The sequence below is a fragment of the Anolis carolinensis genome, chromosome 2 (genome assembly GCF_035594765.1).
Source record: "Anolis carolinensis isolate JA03-04 chromosome 2, rAnoCar3.1.pri, whole genome shotgun sequence".
NCBI classification, from domain to species: Eukaryota; Metazoa; Chordata; class Lepidosauria; order Squamata; family Dactyloidae; genus Anolis; species Anolis carolinensis.
Window position 1 is genome coordinate 159,718,894 of NC_085842.1, and position 13,390 is coordinate 159,732,283.

General features: G+C 43.7%; 1 long non-coding RNA gene across 4 annotated transcripts in view; it reads right to left on the reverse strand.

Annotated features, from left to right (window-relative positions):
* The window catches only part of LOC134296320 (uncharacterized), a 56,147-nt gene extending 44,628 nt beyond the window's left edge, over nt 1–11,519 (reverse strand). For 2 of the 4 annotated variants that reach the window (XR_010003022.1, XR_010003019.1), the window contains exon 1: nt 5,012–11,519. This is a non-coding gene — a long non-coding RNA (uncharacterized LOC134296320). Of the gene's footprint in view, nt 1–4,927 lie in introns of all 4 variants that reach the window. The other 2 variants (XR_010003021.1, XR_010003020.1) reach the window with 2 other exon arrangements.
* Between the last annotated feature and the right edge of the window lie 1,871 nt (nt 11,520–13,390).

The following is a 13,390-nucleotide window of genomic DNA, read 5'->3' on the forward strand; positions in this document are numbered from 1 at the left end:
CGCGTACAGCTGAACGTTTCATGACAGCAGGAGTGTTTTCAGGAGACAGATGGGGGGATGGAAAGGTGTTGTGTAAGTGGTGGAAAATATTTCTTGTTTCTTGATTGGCAACGTGTTATGTTTAGGGTATATTAACTGCCGCAAAACCGTCTATTTATTTTTTAGTTATTTTTATTTTTTTACAAGGGGATACCTGTACTTTCCAGTTCTACAAAGGAGTATGGGAGGTGCAATCCTTTGGCCAAAGTTGGCTTTTGATTCACAGAAAGCGACCCTGGCACGGACAAACTGCCCTGTGAGCAGTGAAAGGGCAAAAGTGGGTCCCTTGTTTCCCAAAAAGGAGTTTTAGTTCTCCCAAGGACAATGGGAGGTGCAATCCTTTTTGCCAAAGTTGGCTTTTGATTCACAGAAAGCGACCCTGGCACGGACAAACAGCCCTGTTTGAGCAGTGAAAGGGCAAAAGTGGGTCCCTTGTTTCCCAAAAAGGAGTTTTAGTTCTCCCAAGGACAATGGGAGGTGCAATTCTTTTTGCCAAAGTTGGCTTTTGATTCACAGAAAGCGACCCTGGCACGGACAAACTGCCCTGTTTGAGCAGTGAAAGGGCAAAAGTGGGTCCCTTGTTTCCCAAAAAGGAGTTTTAGTTCTCCCAAGGACAATGGGAGGTTCAATCCTTTTTGCCAAAGTTGGCTTTTTATTCACAGAAAGCGACCCTGGCACGGACAAACTGCCCTGCATGAGGCAAGGGCCAAATCACCAGGCTCCCTTGTTTCCAAAAACCCTTTAGCGTTTAAAAAAGAAAGAAGAATGCCCACCCCGCCCGCAACAGAAAAAATGGCGCAGCAGAAAAATTGCTGGCCGTCTGGGAAAATTGAAAACGCCAATCTCGTGAGGAAAAAAACACCCACAGGCCCTTTGCAAAAAATTATAAAAGCAACACCCAACAGTTTCCCCACACCTCCCAAACTCACCCACCACCCAACCTTTTCTCCAGGTCTTCTGTAGCCTAGCTCAGCTCTAGCTCAAAAACAGCCAAGGAGGCTGTGACACAGCAATCTTTCCTGCCTGCCTGCCTGCCTGCCTGCCTGCCCAGAAACTCCCTTCCACCCTCTTGAGATTCCCGGTGTGAATGAGCCACGAGGCTGAGTGCTCGCTCTTTTCATTCAGGACGTCCTACCAGCCCCTCCCCCTGGTTTAACGTGCTCTCTGATTGGCCACAAGGTGCAAACAACACGCTAGGTTGCCCCAGTGCACTTAAACAAGTTTGGGTGATTTGCAAAAGCATTTTTTAAAAACGAAAAAAAACGATGCCATAACGGAAAACGGCCAATCGCGGTTCGAAACCGCGATATCCAGACGTGTGGACAACCAATGCTGTATATTGCTTCAAAACAAACGAAAATAACGAATTAATAACGGGTAACGGGGAAAACGAATTATTTGAGCAAGCCTAGTAAATACAGTAATTACTACATAGCATTACTGCATATTGAACTACTTTTTCTGCCAAATTTGTTGTCTAACATGATGTTTTGGTGCTTAATTTGTAAAATCATAACCTAATTTGATGTTTAATAGGCTTTTCCTTAATGCCTCCTTATTATCCAGCATATTCGCTTATCCAACATTCTGCCGGCCCGTTTATGTTGGATAAGTGAGACTCCACTGTATATAAATAAAAATGTAATGTCCATTTGTTAGGACCTCATATCTCCCAAACTACTTCACCGATTGCTACAAAATTTGGACACAGCGTAGCATTCGAATGGTGTTTTAAGGTATTCACATACCAACTATCACAAACCTGTCACACCTGAGAAAAGTAAAACCATGCTCCTTAGCAATGGCCAATCAGACAGCTCTTCCCCTTAGCAACGGCCAAGCAATCTCCTCCTCCCTTAGCAACCGTCATAGCAGATGGCCCATCCCCTTAGCAATGGCGCCAGCAATGGCCAAGCAGTCTCTTCCCTTTAGCAACTGGCGTGGGCAGGGCTGCAAGAGACAGGTAGGCCCGCCTCCTTGTCACTCAGGCTTGGCGAGTTACATGAAGCCGAGGCTCTGTGGCCTACCAATGGAAAGGATAATGAGAGTGAAAATTCTTTTTGTGGGCCCAGTGCGGTGAGCAAAAGATACCACTACTTATTATATTATTATAATTGTATTACATTATTATTATATTTGATTATTATACTATAGTATCATATTATAACTGGATTATAGTATAATTACATTAGATAGAAAACAATAGAAAAGTGCAACACTATAAAGGAATAAATTACAAAATAAGATCAAATGCAGTTAGCTAAAAGCTTCTCCATGATTAATATATACATGAGAGGAAGAATCATGGCTCTTGAGAAGGTCTCTCTCCCTCCACTGGTTTGGAGAGGCTGAGACGGGGGTAACATGGGTTGAGATAGATAGATAGATAGATAGATAGATAGATAGATAGATAGATAGATAGATAGATACACACACACACACACCCTGTTTGACACCTATGGGTTCCTTAGGTGGGTTGCCATCGCAGTGGCATCATTGGTGGATGGGAGGAGAATTTCCAATGGTATTCCTTTGAGCTGGTATGGCCTCATATTGATTGATGGTGACTGAGGCATGTAATAGCAAGGCGGCTTTGTTTAGAATAAAATGGAGGTGGAGGAGGAGGCAGAGGCCAGTGGTATTGGAGGAAGTGGCTTCCCAAACCTTCTTCCCATGGGGACTAGCGGTTCCTCTAAGACCCGTCCAGATGGTCTCCTGTCTTGAGGGGCCTTTTGGTGGAAGACTTGGGAACCTCTTCCCCAGAGGATGGAAAACCTGGATGGACTCCAGCATCTGCTGTTTCACATTGGTCCTGGGGGTTGGGTTGGCATGGTCGGCAGATATGGGGTTTTCCTCCCTCTTATTCCCTTGCTCATCTTTTTTGCAGGGACCTTCCTCAGGTGTATTTCCTTCATTGGATATGTTTTGTTCTTTTCCTGGCTAGATTCCCAAGTAGCTTCTTGCTCTCCCTCCCTGGGCTTCACTTCTTCTCCCCATCAGAGCCCAAGGGAAGGTTTCCAGGAGAGAAGGTCATTGGTACTGAAAGAGAGGAACTGAGAACTAGTTCAGCTAAGTTACCCTCCCATACCTATGAGCAAAACCCCATGAGAGAAAAAGAAGCCTCTAAACCACGGATAGAGAATGTGCCATTTTTGTAGTTCTCAACCCCATGCCTCCCTTGAACCATTCTTATCCTAGCTGATAAATCCTCCAGGAGGTATAATTTGATGTTTTGGTATGCTACAGGTAAACACTGGCCTTTTCAATCATTCAATTACAAAAGTCTACCTTATACATCACCTCCTTTTTATGAATGTTTAACTCCGTATCATTTCTTGGTGTAACTCTCATATATTTACCTTACCAAGTACCAAGAAATGGAGGCCTCTTCAGCTGTCCACTGAGATCTGGAGATCAAAGTTTCCTTCCCTTTACACCGGTTACCAGAGTTGCAAAAAAAAAAAATTGTGACAAAGGTTCTGTTTCCCATTGTTGCATCATTCTTGTTGGTCTAGGAGGGGTTGGATGGGTCATCTTCCTGTGCCCCAGTTGCTAGTTGAACATGCATCTGTAGTTCTTGGTTGCAAAGCCAATCCCTCCAGATCAGCCCACATCTCCCATCCTGATCTTTGATTTCTAAACAAGAGAAGTGTTTACTTTTGGAGTCTTTCACGTCCATGATAGGAGAAGGAGGCCATCCCTGGGAAAGGTTGGGTTCCTTGTCTTCAAGAAAGGAAGTCAAGCATTGGTTGGGATGGGTGGGAAGAGATGGCCATATGAAGAGGGAACATCCTCTGGATGGGGAATGAGGAGCAAGAAGAACTAGGGGTATAAAATGAAGCCCATTTTCTCCTGGAAACATGATTGCTGAATAGGGTAAGGTGTGGCATAAGTGGAATAATATAATAATAATATAATATACTTTATTTATATTCCGCTCTATCTCCCCGAGGGGACTCAGAGCGAATAACAGGTACATATATGACAAACATTCAATGCCGTTATACAATTAACAAAGACAGACAGTAGATAAACAGAGGCAAGACTTCCCTCTTTTCATCTCTGGCATCCGGCTGTGCTCGACTCATCCATGGGAAGGTGCTGTTGTTTCATTTTCCACGCTGAGGAGCCTGTCATCCATGGATGCTTTTCCCCATTGGATTTTTGCTGGTATGTTTTTCAGGGAGCCTTTTACCTCCCCATCGAAGAGGTGCCTATTTATCTACTTACGTTGTTGTTTTTGAACTGCTAGGTGAGCAGAAGCTGGGCTGACTGCGGGAGCTCGCTCTGACCCAGGCTTGAACTGTCAACCTTTCGGTTGGCAGAATCTTCTATAGCTGGCAGTTGACCCATTGTGCTAGCCTGGCCCTTGAGAATACCAAAGCTTCCCAAAATTTCTAAATGCCTCATATGGACAAAATGATTCCGATGGGTGGGGCACATGGAAGGAGGTGGAGGATTATGGAGAATAAGGAACATAGAAGGAGATGGAGGGTAGAAGGACATAGTGGAAGGTGGAGAGTCATGGACAGTGAGGAAGATAGAGGGAGGTGGAAGAAAATATCCTCAAGGACCATTTAGACCAAGACTTTGCAAATAGAGACACCTTTCTATACATATTTTAGAGACACCAAGATCACTCTTCAGCAACTGCAGTCCAATTCTCTTGACAGCTTGCAAAGCTAATCCAGTACTTTCCCCCTTCCCCCAATATGCTAGTTAACCCTTGAATGGCATCTAGACAACATTTCTAGTAATTTCTACCATGCTCTTCCTTTCTCCCTTTCTCCATTCTCAGTGTTTTTTCACCCAAACTTCACCAATCAGAAATGATTTTTGCTTCCTTGTCCACATCAATGCCCTTCTGGTCAACCCGGGCCCTACTGACCTTCCTGGGACACCCCCATGCTCTGTAGTCCTGAATCCTCCTCCTCTACTCTTTTATTCTATTGATGATTGATAATTGTCAGACCTGGCTTACTGTGCTGGAGCATCCATTCTCAAGAGCTTTCTCTTCCCTAACCTGTCTTCATCCTTTCTTCAAACATGAACCAACGGTTAGCTTTTATCTGGGTTAACTCTGAGAATAAGTGAAACATCTAAATATTCCTCTTTCTACCATGCTGATCCCAAAGCTCTGCTCACATTCAGCTCCTGATCTCTCTCTCTTTGAGTGTCCGGTAAGGAGTGAGCAGTTGAAGTATGATGGTGAACAGAATTGTTTGTTTCTGTTCCTATAGTAACCCTGGAAGTGGGAAGGGAGGGGCCAGGAGAAGAACTGCCGTCACAGGTTCTCAGAATGGGAGATTCCATGATGGCCATTGGAAGAAGAGTTAATCCAGAGCATGTCTAAAGAACTGACAAGGGGGGGATGAGGACTCTGGCAGCTTTCTTGGTGGACAACCCCACTTTGCAAGCTGCTTGTTTGGATCAGCCTTTGAATATATGAATCCTTCATCTTCCTCCTTACACACAGGAAAAGGAAGACCTTGCTGCTGATGTTTCCAACCCAGTCAACCATTTCAATGTGGATTTGGAATTTCTCCTCCTAGGACAGATGGTTCAGAGTATGGATTGGGAACATGACGGATCCCTCTCCCTCTCCCTCCCTCTCAATCTCTCTCTCCACCCTGATCTCACCATTTTCTCTGTTCACAACTTTTTTCCTCCAAAGATAGACCTGAATGTCATGCTAAGGAAACACTTTCTGCTCTTTGTGGTCTCCAGAATTAAAGGCATGAATGTATTTCTTACCAAAATGTTGATTAAATGGAATCACTTCTTTAACTGCCATGGAATCTTGCCATTTGAAATCTGGTGAGTCACCAAAACTCTTTACTGGAGAATGCAAATGACCTTAAGAAACTTCAGCTCCCATGATTCTATAACACTGGCCCATGGAAGCTCAAGTGGTGCCCAAGGATTTCTTTCTGGAACTAAAATGTGTCATCTTGAAAAGGCTGGGCAATTCTGAAAAGAGACACTTTGGCTGGAACAATTGATTAAGTTTATTAAAGTGGTTTAGCAAATATCTTGTTTGATCTTTTCCTGGAAGATGGCAATAGAAATGTGTTGTCGAAGGCTTTCATGGCCAGGATCACAGGATTGTTGTATCTTTTCCGGGCTGTATGGCCATGTTCCAGAAGTATTCTCTCCTGACGTCAGGAGAGAATACTTCTGGAACATGGCCATACAGCCCGGAAAACATGCAACAACCCGGCAATAGAAATGTTTTTTGGGCATACCACCTTGAGGTGATTTCTGGACTAAAATCTTCTTTTACAAATAATCTTTTTCTATCTCCTTCACACAGAGAGAGAGACACACACACAAAGAGACAAAGCCTGCCCTTAATACCCTAAGAAGGGTAGCCCTATTACTTGGAAATTTCCACGCCCTTCTCCCTCTGCTCAAAGAACCAAAACCTTCTCAGCTTGATCCAGCTCCTTCCTGGCCTTCTGCACCTAGCACTTCATCCTCTCCCAAAGTGACTGCTGCTCCTCTGGAAAAGGCGGGTCCTGCAGGGGATGAGGGTGTCCCCTCTGTAGGCAGGGATGGAAGAGGATCAAATGAGCCAGGAGCACTGCTTCTTCCAGTGGTGGGTGAAGAAGTCCTGGTGGGCCTCCACATTTTCCTGTTGTAAGAGATGGGAGAGAAGAGAGAATTATTGGGTGTTGTGGCCAGGACTCTCTTGCTCTTGTCTTATTTATATCTGCCCTGAAGGTGACTTGGCTTGGTATATTTGGATTGTGACAAAGAGCAGCTGATGCCATTGTAAATCATGGGACTTGCAACAACGGGCACTGTAAGCAGTGGTTTCTCTAAAATGTCTCCAGATAATGTCTAATCTGGGAGGGAAAATTTTGTGGGGAGGAATGGAAGCTTCTTCCCCAAAGTGTGGAGCAGGGGGATGGACTCTCTGTTCTTCCCTTGCCCTTCACTGTTGAATGAACCTCCCTCATATTTTAGGTCTTGGGGATTTGTTCTTGGAATAACCAGAGTTGTCTTCTCACTGGACGTCTCTCTCTGCTCCTAGCAGCTGTCTTCTGGGAGATTTCCAGATTTTTGAACATGAGTCCTTATTCTCAGGCCACCTAGTGATTGATGACCTTGGAACTTGAGGAACCTGGGGTATATCAGGATCCATCTTTGGGCCTGTTTGAAGTGCCTTTTACTTTTCTTTTCCTATTGCTCTTTGATGGTGATAAATCAGAAGCTTGACAACTGGGTTGCTTTTCCACAGCTCAATGGTTTTTGATTTTGTCTAGTCCCAAAGTGTTGCTGAGATTTTTGAAAAGAACATCTTCAGGAAAATGTCATATTTTCCTGGAGTCTCCAAGGTGGCTTCTTACACCTCTACTCTGCACATTGTTTCTTATGCTTCTCCCCATCAGAAACAACAGAAAAGTTTCCACCAAAACAACGTTCTTCCCCAGTGGAGACCCTTGCTGCTGAAAGGAACAGACAACCTGTTCAACCCAATTACTCTTCATATATTTCAATGAACGAAGGCCCATTGGACATCTGAGATGTTTCCTTCAGCCTTACACCAGCTATTAGGGCTGCAAAAGGAATTGTGACGAAGACCCTGCTTCTGATTGTTGTATTCTTCTTGTTTATCCAAGCCTGGTAGTGGTGGTGGAAATGTTGACCTCCTATGCCCCGACTGCCAGTTAAAACACGTATCTGTATTTCTAGGTTATGAAGCCAATATTCTTTAGACCACCCTACATCTTCAAGGCTAATATTTGATATCTAAAATGAGGCATATACTTCTGGAGTCTTTTACATCCATAATTACTTACATTCATTATTATTTACATCCATTATTGTTGTTGCTTTTGTTGTTGTTGTTATTGTTAGTTTACATCCATTATGAAGGGTCTGGTTTGGGGAAGTTCCCACAGTTGGTTGGGTCCCTCTTCTTCTGGAAGTGAAGTCATGCTGTTGTCTAGGATGGCCCTTTGGAAGGGAAACAAGGGGCAAAATTGGCCGAGGGTGAAAAATGATACCTATCTCATTCTGGAAAGAGGGTGCCTGAACTGGTTAATGCCTCCATTTGGATTGGGACCAGCTGAGTATGTAGAACAGATTAGGAGATCCTTGTAACTCCTCCATGGTGGTTCCAGTGATGGAAAGGCTTGTTATGAAACATCCATGGGATACAGGGACTGTGGATCAACCAATCACCTCTGTTCCTCATGTTCTCAAATGGGTGTACCTTTTCTATATAATGCCCATGTCTGTACTTAGAAAGCATGCTGGATTTGGGGCTGCCCCCTGTGTCCACTCTAGCCAGAACTGAATAAAACTGATTTTTATTTCCATCTTCAACTCCAGCTGTGTGGGTTTCATTGGACCATCTGGGAGCTGCCACACACCGGGAAGGACCTGAGATTTTGGACAACAGAATGATGACAGTGGGCTTTTTTTCTTAACTTTCTGTTTATTGTCTTCCTATATACAGAGATACATGAACAGAATACCAGGGTACTCAGACTTTCAGTCCGATCCAACAGGGCTCTATCGTTAGAACACAGCTCTTTGAACAGTGGTATTGCATCCACCAAATGGCACTACTACACATTGATATGTGCAATCAATCATCTCACATTTTATATATTCATATATTATTTGCATTAAGATATATTCCCAGAAGAACAGCCAGAGAGTACTATCACATTCCGTATCATCTGGTATCATTTAATGACTTTGCTTTGTCCTCTGAATCTCCATTAGCTGAGACATGTGGTGCTGGGAATTAATTGTCCTTCTTACCTTAATGCCTCATGAAGATGACTAATTCCAACAGCGGCGGCGTGTACAAAGGGATAATGTAAGCAGGGAGAAGAACAGGCTAGAGATGACTGTGGACACAGTGATTAATGGCAAGCCATTAGGGGCCTGGAAAAAAATCATCGTTTGCTCCTTGCCCAAGGCTGGAAAACAGGGAAATTACCAACCACCTGGCAATTCAGAAGACACAACACGAAGCTGCATTCAGCTCAGCATGTCCCAAATTGATGATCTAAATTGAATGGGATTTATCAGTAGGATGATTAGTTTGTGAATAGTTTAGGTAGGACATCCTTCCTCTCCATTCCAATGTCTAAGATTCTTTTTAAAATGTGTGAATAGAGACTTTGCACTTATACCAACGAAGCACAGGCTACTGGCTCTTTCATAACCAACACAAACGGCGCTACACACTGACTGCAATCACTATACAGTCAGTAGTTTCTTCTTCAAAATGTATGTATCTTTAAAACATATTTATAAATTCTACCCTGACAATGAGAATTGGAGGGGAGCGATCTAAAAACTAAGATAATCTCACCAAAAAATATAGATATGAACCAAGCCACTTTGACTTTCCCTGTAGCAATTTGCAGTGAAAAAGAAAAACTGAAAGTACAGTACTGTACTAATCCATTTTTTCTCTAACAAGAGTATACAGTAAGGTAGAATACAAGGTTTAATCATTTCTCCTGGGAAGGCTTGCTCCAACTGTGTAAAGGGAGTAAAGGCTCTGAAGCAATCCTCCAACTTTACTGAGAAGACCTTGGAAGTGGAATTTATTTCCCAGCTTGTGACACACTGAATACATACTTGTACTGGCCATCTACTGCAGTAGCAGAAAAAGTAATTGCCGGTGTTTCAGGGAAGCTTTTTGGCAGTGCTCAGCAATTTAAAGACTTCAGAGAAGGTATACAATCCAGTGGCCACATCTGATCAAGATGTCCTGCGACATTCTCACAAGATGCTAGCATGTTCACTGTCTTTGGGTCTTACTGGTGGGTATGGCTGGAGAGAGAGTCTGGTTTTATATTCCATAATCTCTAGTCTTCATGGTCATTCCAGGATTTCACAAATAAACTTTTGGGACTACAAATGGCCATGCTGCCTAATGGAATCTGAAAACTGTAAATTATTCTGGCCCTAGAATGCATTAAGTGCAAGAGAAGAGCAGATGGTGAAAAAGTCAAGACAAAACATATTTGATACTTTTATTGATTCTGGAATGTGTATAATCCTCTCACATTACAGTGTTGTACTTTAGAAGAGCAGTATCTACACGCTTGCTGTCAAGGTCGCTCTGATCACATGGCAAAAACTTTCCTTATCTCTCTTCTAAATGATCCCCACACACTCATCGGTGTGGTGATCATAAATACTTTAAAAATGTGGGGAGGAAGCACTTTACAAACACTGAGATTGAAGAGCCAGGGAGGTATCCATGGCCTAAATTGGTTTACAGTTATTTTAGAAAAGAGCCAGCATAGTGTAGTGGGGTTTGCACCTTGGACGATGACTCTAGAGACCAGGGTTCAAATCCCCTCTTAGTCATAGAAACTTATAAGGTGATATTGGACAGATCACACTCTCTCAGCATCAGAGGAAGCCAAAGGCCTTTGAACAAATCTTGTCAAGGAAGCCCCATAATAGGTTGACCTTAGTGTCACCCAGGGGCGGCTGAAGCTATAAGCAAAGTACACATTTGTGGGTGGCGCTAATCCCCTAGGGACGCTGTTGAGGCGTGCCCAGTTCAGCGCCGAGAGAGAGGGGGCGGGCAAACAAAAGTTTGCCTCTCTGCTGCAGAGTCACCGTAAGTTCTGCCCTAAATGACTTTGATAAAATAACCCTATAGGTAGTTTCCCTTATAAGCATGCATTTATTTGGATCCAAACAGTAACTTTGTTCTGCCCTAAATGACTTTGATGAGATGAGAAGACATAGAAATAAAACGTTTATGCAGATCATGAGTCACAGATCCTACCTACCTACATGCAAAAGAACAGGCAGAGGTAAGGCAAAGTTGGGAGTGAAGCTGAACAATCACAAGAGCAATGTGTCAGCACGATGTCCCCTACTTAATTGGAGACATGAAGACATTTACCAGGATAGATATTTATCTGGATTGCTGGATCATACTTACAATGCCTCTATACTGTAGAATGAATGCAGTTTGACACCAATTTATCTGCCATGACTCAATGCTGTGGAATCCTGGGAGGTATAGTTTTAAAAGGGTCTGTAGCTTTCCTTCTGAAAGAGTGATAGTATCTTACTCAATTACAACTCCCATGATTTCACAGCATTGAGCTAGACCAATGGTTCTCAACCTTCCTAATGCCACAACCCCTTAATACAGTTCCTCATGTTGTGGTGACCCCCAACCATAAAATTATTTTCATTGGTACTTCATAACTATAATTTTGCTACTGTTATGAATCGTAATGTAAATATCTGATATGCAGGATGTATTTTCATTCACTAGACCAAATTTCGCACACATACCCAATTTTGTCATTTGAAAGTTGTAGTTGCTGGGATTTATGGTTCACCTACAATCAAAGAGCTTTCTGAATTCCACCAATGAATTGAGCCAAACTTGGCACACAGAACTCTCATGACCAACAGAAAATATGGGACGGGTTTGGTGGGCATTGACTTTGAGTTTGGGAGTTGTAGTTCACTTACATTCAGAGAGCACTGTGGACTCCAAACAATGATGGATCCGGACCAAACTTGGCACAAATACTCAGTATGCCCAAATGTGAACATTGGTGGAGTTTGGGGAAAATAGACCTCGAAATTTGGGAGTTATAGCTGCTTGGATTTATAGTTCACCTACAATCAAAGAGCCCCTTGAACCCCACCAACGATAGAATTGGGCCAAACTTCCCACACAGAATCTCCATGACCAACAGAAAATACTGGAGGGATTTGGGTTCCCAAGACCATCAAAAATATGTGTTTTCTGATGGTCTTTGGCGAGCCCTCTGAAACCCCCCTCGCGGACCCCCAGGGTTGAGAAATGCTGAGTTAGACAGTGAACTTGGTGTCAAACTACATTAACTCTATAGTGCTGATGCATCCTAAGTCAGTAAGAAACAAGTTATCTATCCATAGTGAAGATCCAGCTGACCTAATTCTAGGCAAAGTTTCTGGCTGAAAGGCATGGGTCAATGAAGAACAGTGGGAAGCCTATGTAGTCCAGCAGCCTGCCCCAGAGTGCCCAGTTTGCTGGCCCTGAGAAGCCAAGACAAGAGGCCCATCAGGACAAGTTTTGTGTGTGTGTGTGTGTGTCATGAGCAACTTGAGAAACTGCAAGTCGCTTCTGGTGTGAGATAATTGGCCGCCTACAAGGACGTTGCCCAGGGGACGCCCAAATGTTTTGATGTTTTTACCATCCTTGTGGGAGGCTTCTGTCATGTTTCCACATGAAGATGAAGTTGATAGGGGGACCTCATCTGCGCTCTCCCCCAGGTTGGATTTGAACTGGCAACCTTCAGGTCAGCAACCCAACCTTCAAGTCATCAGTCCTGCCGGCACAAGGGTTTAACCCACTGTGCCATCAGAGGCTGAATGGCCAGAAGAGCCAGTGGTGGTGGATGATGGGAGATGTAGTTGAAAAGCAATGTGCAATGCCACACTTCCTCCATGCTTCCCAGCAAGAGATATACAGCTGAGACTTATTCCCTCTGATCCTGTGGGCAATACACAGCCACCATGGATAGCAGGTATGGATAACCACATCCTCCATGAGAAGGTTGGTGCCTCAATGAAAGCAATCATGGATCTAGAACTGAACACCGTAAGTCATTTCTAGCTTAGGTAAAGGTAAAGGTTTCCCCTGATGTTAAGGCCAGTCGTGTCCGATTCTGGGGGCTGGTGCTCATCTCCATTTCTAAGTCGAAGAGCCGACGTTGTCCATAGACACGTCCAAGGTCATGTGGCCAGCATGACTGCATGGAACGCCGTTACCTTCCAGCCAGAGCGGTACCTATTGATCTACTCACATTTGTATGTTTGCTAGGTTGGCAGAAGCTGGAGCTAACAGCGGGCACTCACTCCGCTCCCTGGATTTGAATCGGTCTGCAAGTTCAGCAGCTCAGCGCTTTAACACACTGACCCTAATGTCAAGCTCAAATCCAGGGAGTGAGGTGAGCTGTCACTGTTAGCCCCAGCTTCTGCCAACCTAGGAGTTTGAAAACATGCAAATAATAGTAATAATAATAATTATTATTATTATTTTATTTTTGTACCTCGCCTCCATCTCCCCGGGGGGCACTCAGGGCGGCTTACAAATACAAAAACGAAAGTACAATAACATCAAGTACCAAACGACATGCAAATGAAAATTTAAAAGACATAAAATAAAATAACAACCATTAATAAAACACAAGTTGAAACACAGCAATGAAATCATAAAAATGTGAGTAGATCAACAGGTGCCGCTCCGGCAGGAAGGTAACAGTGCTCCATGCCGGCCACATGTGTATGGACAACTCTGGCTCTTTGGTTTAGAAATTGAGATTAGCACCAACCCCCAGCTTTGTTTTGTTGT